Genomic DNA, 8745 nt, shown 5'->3' with positions numbered 1-8745 from the left:
TTTTTGTCATTTTGTTTTAGGTGAGCTGATTCCTTTCAGTATTTCCGGTAGTGCAGGCCTCGTAGTGGAGATTCTCTCAATTTTTTTTTTTTTTTATGTCTGGAAAGTTCTTAATTTCTCCTTCATATTTAAAGAAGAACTTAGCTGGATAAATTATTCTAGGCTAGTTGTTCCTTTCACTTAATATTTTGAATATTGGTTCCATTCCTTTTTGGCTTGTAAGGTCTGTGCTGAGAAGTCCAATGATAATCTAATGAGTTTTTCCATATAAGTTACCATTTTCTTCTCCCTGGCTGCCCTGAGAATTCTGTCTTTGTCATTGGTTTTTGGTAAGTTTAATACAATGTGTCTTGGTGAAGGCCTTTTTGGGTTGAGATAATTGGGTGTCCTGTTGGCTTCTTGAATTTCAAGCTCTAGCTCATTCCTTAGATTTGGGAAATTCTCGTCAACTATTTGTCTCAAAATGCTTTTTAGTCTCTGCTCCTTTTCCTCACCTTCGATAATGCCCATTGTTCTTATATTTCCTCTCCTGGTGGTATCAGCTAGTTCTTGAATTTCTCTTTCATATATTCTTTTCATTCTTTAGTTTTTGTCATCTTTCTTCTGATTTATTTCTAGATTTCAGTGTTCGATATCACTGATCCTTTCCTGTATTTGGCTGACTCTATTTCCCAAGCTTGCTATTTCATTTTTCAACTCTTGCAGTGTGTGTGTGTGTGTGTGTGTGTGTGTGTGTTTTATCTCCAGAAAGTCTATTCTGTTCTTTTTGAGGGTTTCAATATCTTTGCTCTGCTCATCTAGGTGTTTTTTTAGTTCCTGAAATTGTTGATATGACACGTTTCAGATCTCACTGAGTTTTTTCAGAAGTACTATCCTGAATTCTCCGTCATTTAAGATGCATATTTCTATGTCTAGGCTTTTTTCTGGAGATTTTCCTTTTTCTTTCTGAAATGCCTTGTCACCTTGGTTGTTCATGGTGTTTAATGGACTATTTCTCTACCTGGGCATTTTTGGAAGTATATTCTGCTGTTTTTCCAGAAAGAGGATTTATTATATAAAGGTGTCTCTTTAGCCTGCTCCAAAAAAATGCGCTTTTCTTTTGGTTTCCAGTAGGTGGCGTCTAAGCCTCTTGGATCCCTGCTTTATATAAAGTCAATAACACTTTAAATTTTCTTTTAGATATTTAATCATGCCTGCTATCCTCAGTTTCATTCCCTGTCAGTGTCAGCGACAGTCTCAGATTCCCTTGGGGCTCCTTGGTGATCAGTCTTGGAGGGTATGGGGGGAGGGGCCCTCTGGGTTAGGGGTTGGGGGCTGTGGCTCAGCCTCAATTTTGGAACCATGGCAGGCAAAAATCAGCTGTTTTTCCTCTGCGGTCCTGTCTTGCTTCTCTGCTTTCGACCCTGATGACTGGGCCCTGCAGCCACAGCTACCCCAGGCAGGAATGTTCAGGGAACTTGCTGCAGGAACTCGCCACTCTTTCTCCCTTCCCCCTCCTCCTGCAGGGAGCTCAGGCTGCTGCAGAGAGGCAGCTTCTTTATTACTCCCAGTCTACCGCCCAACATCCGAGGTTCTGACCTGTGATAGCTCTTATGCACAGATCCCATGCTCAGATGTGCTGTGCTTGTGTGTAGTTTGGGTGTTTTTGTTGAGTTTTAGATGTTCAGTTTATTGTTCTTTCAAGGGGGGAGATCTGGAGACGTCTCTCACTCTGCCATGTTTTCTCAATTCAGCTACAGTTTTGATGGTGTTTGCTGAGATTCCCCTGGGCTCCACGGTGATCAGTCTAGGTGATTGGTCTATGGGGGTAGGGCCATCTAGGTTGGGGGCTGAGGCTCAGCCTCGGATTTGCAACCATGGTTGGTAAAATTCAACTGTCGTTTCTTGCCGTCCTGCTTCTCTGCCCTGGGCCTTTTGATAAACTTCCCCAAGACTGGTACTGGTGGCAGCAAGCCTTGGTTCTCAGTGTGTTCTCTCCCATGTGCCTCCAAGTATAGCAGAAGCAGCAACCAACATGGATAGCTCTGTAGTTCCTACTAAGTAGCCCCAAGCCAGTCACATGAAGCAGCTAACCTTCACAGAACCAACACACATGGAGACTGTCTTCAGACCACAACAGAGCACTACCCAATTAGGCCCAGAAGGAGCGCACACAAAAAGCATAGTCTCAACAGGAAAAGAAGCCTACTGGGGCAAATCTCCCTCAATGCGGTCAGTCCCCACACATCAGTTCATATGCTGTGGCAGTGGCCGATCCTCACGGCGAGTTAGCCTGAGAGTCAATCTCACTCACGGCTGTGCAAAGAATAATTCAGGCTAAACTACAAAAGGAAGGCAGACACAACTCACATAAGGAATACTCCTGGAGCATTGGTGTAGGTGATCAGGGAGACTGTGCCACTAGGCCATACAACACACCTAATGCATAAGGCCACTCAGCAAACACTGAAAGACATAGGAGATTTACCTAATATGTAGAAATGAACACAGGGAAGCAAGAAAAATAAGGAAATTTAAAAAAAAATGTTCAAATGAAAGAACAGGAGAAAACTCCAGAAAGAACTAAACAAAATGGAGGAAAGCAACCTACCAAGTACAGAGCTCAAAACACAGGTTAGAAGGATACTTAAGGAACTTAGTAAAAACATTAACAGAGAGTAAGCATAAAAAAGAAAAAAAAAAACATAAAATAGTTTGGAGAAACATGGCAGAGTGAGAGATGTCCACAGGTCTCTCTCCTTGAAACAACAATAACCTGAACATCTAAAACTCGACAGAAAACACCCAAACTGCACACCAGCATGTCTGAGTGTGAATCTGTGCATAAGAGCTACCGCAGATCAGAACCCCAGGTGTGGGGTGGTGGACTGGGAGAAATAAAGAAACTACCTATCACAGCTGCCGGAGCTCCCTTTGGAGAGGGGAGAAGGTGCAGAGAGGTCCCTGAACAGGCCTACCTGGGAGTGCTGTGATCTCCAAGAGGCCGACGGCAGGGCCCAGTCATCAGGGCAGTGAGTGAGCCAAAGGTCACTGCTTGCTGGTTTGATTTTTTATATTTTTATCCAAGGTTGCATTTCGTATTTTGTTGCTCTTAAAGGAGTTTGAATGCTGATATAGTGCACTCCTAGGCTATTTGGAGAAGTATCACCACCAGCAAAGTATACCTAGAGATTGCATTGGGGTCTGCTAATGATTATGACATCATGCTTATCAGGATTTAAGATGATGGTTCCAGAGACACTCTCTCATTAGTATGTTGAGGCAAGAATGTGTATAATATCTATATTTTTAAAAGAAGGGCAAACTCTAGGCAGAGTTTTATAAGTCATGGTCAGGCAATGAGATTGTAATCTTACTGGAAGTGGATCTTGTGGATCCTTAGTTTTTCTAAGATTTTTTAAATGGGAATGGCAGTATAATTTATATGATGGTTTTCAAACTGTTTTCCAGAGTCTTAGATTTCTTGAGTTGCTCTGAGGGCCAAGGGTCTGGAGGCTAGGGCTGATGTTGCTGTAAGAGAGAGAAGTATTATTCAAATTTCATTTGGCTTCTGTCTGCATTTCAAAAGGTAGCGGAAATCCAGTATCAAGATAAAAGATGAGCTTGTGTCCTCAAGACTCTTAAATTTAGGTTCTTGACCCATTTTGATGTATTTTTTTTGTATATTGTATGATGTAGGCATCCAATTTCAATCTTTTGTATATGATTATCAAGTTGTTCCAGCACCACTTATTGAAAAGACTGTTGTTTCCCAATTGAATTTTTTTGGTGACTGTTGGAAATCAATTGACCATAGATGCATGGCCTTATTTCTGTACTCTCAAATATATTCCATTGATCTATATATCTATCTTTATGTCAGTACCATGCTGTCTTGATTACTGTTGCTTTGCAGTACATTTTGAAATCAGGAATTGTAAGTTTAACTTTGTTCTTCTTTTCTAAGATTATTTTGGCTTTTCTGGGTTCCTTGAATTTCCATAGGAATTTTAGGATCAGTTTGTTAATTTCTACAAAAAAGCCAGCTGGTATTTTGATATAGGTTATGTGGGATCGTTAGATCAATTTGGGGAGTATTAACTCTTCCAATTTGTATTGATTAATTTTATGCATCAATTTAGCTACTAGGACACAGTACCCAAATATTTGTTCAAATACTATTCTGAATATTGCTGGGAAGATAATTTTTAGATGAAATTAACATTTTAAGTCAATAGCTTAAATAAAGCAACTTGCCCTCCATAATGTGAATGGACTTCATCTAATCAGTTGGAGGCCTTAAAAGAAAAAAGACTGACATGTGAAGAAGAGGGAATTCCTCCAACAGACTGCCTTCAGACTCAAGCATCAATTCTTCCCTGAATCTCCAGCCTGTATTACACTTCTTTTGTTAAATTTATTCCTAACTATTGCATTTTTAAAAATGCTATTGCAGATGGAATTGTTTTAATTTTATTTTCAAATTGTTCCTTGAAAGTGTGTAGAGATACAATTGATTTTTACATATTTATCTTGTATTTTGCAACTTTGCTTAACTCATTTATTAATTCTTATATTTTTTTAATGGCTTCTTTAAGATTTTCTCTATACTAGATCATGTCATTTGAGAACGGAGATAGTTTTACTTTATTCTTTCCAATCTAGATTCCTTTTATTTTATTTTCTTGCCTACCTGCCCTGGCTAGAACCTCCAGTAAAATACTGAAATAGTGAGAGTAGATATTCTTGTCTTGTTCCCAGTCTTAGAGGAAAAACATCTATTTCTTACTATTAAGTAAATGTTAGCTGTGGATTTTTTGTAGTCCCTTTATCATATTGAGGAAGTTCTCTTCTACTATAGTTTGAGTATTTCTGACATGAAAAGGTGCTGGATTTTCTCAAATGTTTATTCTACATCTACTGAGATGATCCATGTGTTTTTTTTTTATTCTATTCATATGGTGTATTATAGTCATTAGATTTTTTGAAGTTAATGTACTCTTGTGTTCCTATGATAAATCCAAGCTAGTCATGGTGTTTAATTCTTACTATATGTTAATGGATTTAGTTGGCTAGCATTTTGTTGAGGATTTTTGAGTCAATATTTATAAGATATAATCTGTAGGTATTTTTCCATATGATGTTGTTACATGATTTTGGTATCAGTATAGTAATGGACTCTTGAATGAGTTGAGAAATGTTCTTACTTCCACTTTTAGGAAAATTTTTCAAGAATTGGTATTAATTCTTCTTTAAATATTTGGTAGAATTTACCTGTAAAGTCATCTTGTCCTGGGGTTTTCTTTGTTAGGAGGCATTTGATTGCTGATCCAGTTTCTTTACCTGTTAAAAGTTTATACTTATTTTCTATTTTTTCTTGAGTCGGTTTTGGTCATTTGTGTTTTTTCCTAGGAATTTATCGATTTCTTCTATTATCTAATTTATTGGCATGCAATTGTTCATACTATTCCTTCATAATCATTTTTATTTCTGTAATGTCACTGTCTTAGCATGCACTACTATAATAAAGTACCAAAGACTGGGTGGTTTATTAACAACAGAACTTTATTTATTACAGTTCTGGAAGTTGGAAGTCTGAGATCAGGGTGCCAGCATGGATGAGTTCTGATGAGACCCTCTACTGGATTGTAGACTGCTATCTTTTTGTTGTGTCCTTACATGGCATAAAGGGGCAAGGGAGCTCTTTGTGGTCCCTTTTATAAGGTCACTAATCAAATTCATTCATGAGGATTCTACTCTCATGACCTAATCACCTTCCAAAGACTCCCATCTCCAAGTACCATCATATTGGGGATTAGGTTTTGACATAGGAATTTGTGAGGGAGACACAATCATTCAGTCTATAGTAGCTACATTCTTTAAATTTCTGATTCTAGTAACTTGAGTCTTATCTCTTTTATTCTTGATAATTCTTGCTCAAGATTTGTCGATTTGTTGATCTTTTCAGAGAACCAAATGTTGATTTCATTGATTATTCTTTATTCTTTTTCTATTTTCTATGTTGTTTATCTGTGTTCAAATCTTTATTTCTTTACCTCTGTTTGCTTTAGGTTTAGTTTGCTCTTCTTTATACAGTGACTTAAGGTGGAATATTAGCTTATTGATTTGAGGTCTTTCTTCTCTTAAAAAATGGGCATTTATATAGAAGACAATCTGCTGATGGCCAGAAGAGAGGGGATAGGAGGGCTGGGAGAAAGTGGTAAAAGGTTAAAGAAGTACAAATTAATAGTTGATAGATGGTCACGGGGATGGGAAACATAGCATAGGGAATGCAGTCAACATTAATGTAATGGTTAGATGTAGAGCCAGAGGAGAGAAAGAGTAATTAGGGGGAACTTTTCATAAACTATATAAATGTCTAACAGGTGTACTGTATATTTGAAACTAATAATAAAATAAAATAAAAAAGACCTATAATAAAAAGAAGGACCAGAGGGAAAACCCAAAAAGCAAACCAAAATAAAGAAAACAGAGACACAAGGATACAGAAGCAATGGAAATACCGAGGTACCAAAAAGCAAAAGATAAAATGGCTATAAGAAGACCTCATATTTCAATAATCACCATTAATGTAAATGGACTGAACTCACTGATAAAAAGGCACAGAGTTGCTTACTGGATGAAAAAACAAACCCAACCATATGCTGCCTCCAGGAAACACATCTCAGCTCCAAAGACAAATACCGATCCAAAGTGAAAGGGTGAAAAATGATATTTCAAGGAAATGACATTCAGAGAAAAGCAGGAGTAGTGGTACTAATATCAGATGAAATACACTTCAAAATAAAAAAAGGTAAAGAAAGATACTGAGAGAAACCACGTTATGATAAAGGGAATCATGGACCAAGGAGACATAACACTTATTAATGCCTATAATCCTAACCAGGGAGCCTTGAAATATGAATAGCAATTACTAACAGAACTAAAGTGAGAAACAGACCAAAACACTATCATAGTAGGGGACTTAAATACCCCACTGTCAGATATAGACAGATCATCCAAACAGAAAATCAATAAGGAAATAACATCCTTAAATGACACATTAGACCAACTGGACATAATTGACATTAACAGAGCCTTCCATCCCAAAACAGCTGCTTATACATTCTCCTCTAGTGCATATGGAATATTATCAAGAATCGACCACATACTGGGACACAGAGGTAGCCTCAACAAATATAAGAGGGTTGAAATCATACCAATCATATTCTCTGACCATATGCTTTGAAACTAGAGATCAACTGCAAAAAGAAATCAAGAAGAACCACAAATACATGGAGAATAAACAACATGCTACTGAAGAATAACTGGGTCAGAGAAGAAATTAAAAAAAAAAAAAGAGAGATCAAGAGATACATAGAAATGAATGATAATGATAGTACAACATACCAAAACTTTTGAGACATGGCAAAAGTAGTCATAAGAGGAAAGTTCATATCATTACAGGCCTATCTCCAAACACAAGAATGAGCCTAAGTAGACAATCTAACACTTCATCTTACAAAACTAGAAAGAGAACAAATGAAGCCTAAAGTTAGCAGAAGGAAAGAAATAATCAAAATTAGAGCAGAAATAAATGAAACTGCAAAAAAAAAAACCAGTAAAAAAAAAATAAATGCAACAAAGAGCTGTTTCTTTGAGAAGGTTAATAAAATTGACAACCCCCTGGATAGATTCACTAAAGAAAAAAGAGAAAGAACACAAATAAACAAAATCAGGGATGAAAAAGGGGAAATTACGACAGACACCACAGAAATACAAAGGATCATACAAGAATACTATGAAAAAGTAGATAACACCAAATTGAATACCTAGAAGAAGTGGACCAATAATTAGAAAAATACAACTTTTCTAGGCTGAATCAAGAAGAACTGGAAAATCTAAATAGACTGATCAGCAGTATAGAAATTGAAACAATCATCAAAAACTTACCAAAATGTAGAAGTCCAGGTCCAGATGGCTTCACCAGTGAATTCTACCAAACATTCAAAGAAAATTTAATACCTATTTTCCTCAAACTCTTTCAAAAAATGAAAGAGGAGGCAATACTTCCTAACTCATTTCATGAGGCCAATATTACTCTGATACCAAAACCTGGTAAAGATAACACAAAAAAAGAAAACTACAGACCAATATCTCTCATAAACACAGATGCAAAATTCCTAAATAAGATACTAGCGAACTGAATATAGCAACACACTAAAAAGATAATACACCACGATCAAGTGGGCTTCATCCCAGAGGCACAGAGATGGTTCGATATATTCAAATCAATTAACATGATACACCACAGAAACAAATTAAAAAATAAGAATCATATGATCATATTAATAAATCCAGATACAGCACCCATTTATGGTCAAAACACTTAACAAAATCAGTAATGAAGGAAAGTACCTTAACATAATAAAGGCCATATACGACAAACCCTCAGTGAACGTTATACTTAATGGTGAAAAAATAAAAACTTTTTCTCTAAGTTCAGGAACAAGGCAAGGCTGTCCATTATCACCACTGATTTCCGATATAACGTTGGAGGTCCTAGCAAGTGCAATCAGACAAGAGAAAGATATAAATGGTATACAAATAGGAGGCAAAGAAGTCAAACTGTCACTATTTGTGGATGACATGATTCTCTATATAGAAAGCCCTAAAGACTCTACAAGAACACGACCGACTAGAAACAATAAGCAAATACAGTAAAGTTTATGGATACAAAATCAATGTTTAAAAATCCATAGCTTT

Source organism: Pteropus vampyrus, unplaced genomic scaffold (genome assembly GCF_000151845.1).
Source record: "Pteropus vampyrus isolate Shadow unplaced genomic scaffold, Pvam_2.0 Scaffold335, whole genome shotgun sequence".
NCBI classification, from domain to species: Eukaryota; Metazoa; Chordata; class Mammalia; order Chiroptera; family Pteropodidae; genus Pteropus; species Pteropus vampyrus.
The sequence above is the reverse complement of the archived record's forward strand: the minus strand, read 5'-3'. Positions refer to the sequence as shown.